Genomic DNA, 1129 nt, shown 5'->3' on the forward strand with positions numbered 1-1129 from the left:
TATTGTTCCTTGCAGAAAGACTCATTGTTTTTGCTACTAACACTGAGATGTTGGTGCATGCATCTCTAATCTGTATGCATCTGATTATTACTAGTCATAATCGGTTGAACTTGGATCCTTGGAGCCTGTGTATATCTATAAAGCCATCAGGCAGATTTCAATGGTATTGTTTATCACCTCTAGTAGTTAGCATGACATAAATTTCCATGCTTCCTCCTCAAATATAATACATTTTTAAAAAATTTGTTAATTTTTTTTTTGTGTGTATATCACACAGAACATCCCAAACCATCTCATTCGACTATACACCCACTTACCAGATAGCACCCTCCCATAGGCTCCCTCCCCTGAATAGAGCCCTTATACTCTGGTATCCCTGCTACTGTCTGCTGTGTTATTGGCACCCCAGCCATTCCCCACTACTTGCCCTCCTGGGGAATCTAGTCAGCCTATCTAGAGGTCTTTGTGTCAGGAGGGTCAGCTGTTCCTCATCTAGCAGTAATCAGTTGTCAATATTCCTTTAGATAAGATTGCGGTCTGTTGTTCATTTTCCAAGTTCTATGCTGGGTTACTATCTGGGAGTCCCTTTGGCCACAGCGGCCAACAACTTAAAAGAAGGTATCTCCTATCTGGCATTGTTGCTTGTTATGTACCCTTTAGCTATGCATATGTACTCTTAAGAAATTATATTGGCCCCTTTATTGGGTGTTTAAGTCCATACAGTTGGCCCAGATAAGCCAATTTATTTTTACTCTTAAGGTCGTTTGAGGATCTGTTCCTCAGGGGTCACATGGGCTTGGGAGGAGCCCTTGGCTCCTTTCTTTTACCAGGTCTGCCTGTGTGAAGATAAGTCAAAGGACCTGCTAGACCATGGCTGGCTTTTATTGGAAGCATGGAGGAAATGATTCCTCTGTGTTGACCCTCCTCTTTGTAGACTGGACACTGGTTCTAGGCCATCTTGTGGGGTCTCCTCAGCCTCCTTGATCTAGAGGACAGGTGACCCACCACCATTACAGGACATTTTGAGAGATGCTCATAGTCCCCTGGAACTAGTCACTCTAGGAGGGCAAGGAGCAAAAAGTGTCCTTTATGTCCCTCTGATCAAATTATTATAGGCCTCAAAGTATGT

Source organism: Nannospalax galili, unplaced genomic scaffold (assembly GCF_000622305.1).
Source record: "Nannospalax galili isolate Female #2095 unplaced genomic scaffold, S.galili_v1.0 scaffold102, whole genome shotgun sequence".
In the NCBI taxonomy this organism is placed as follows: Eukaryota; Metazoa; Chordata; class Mammalia; order Rodentia; family Spalacidae; genus Nannospalax; species Nannospalax galili.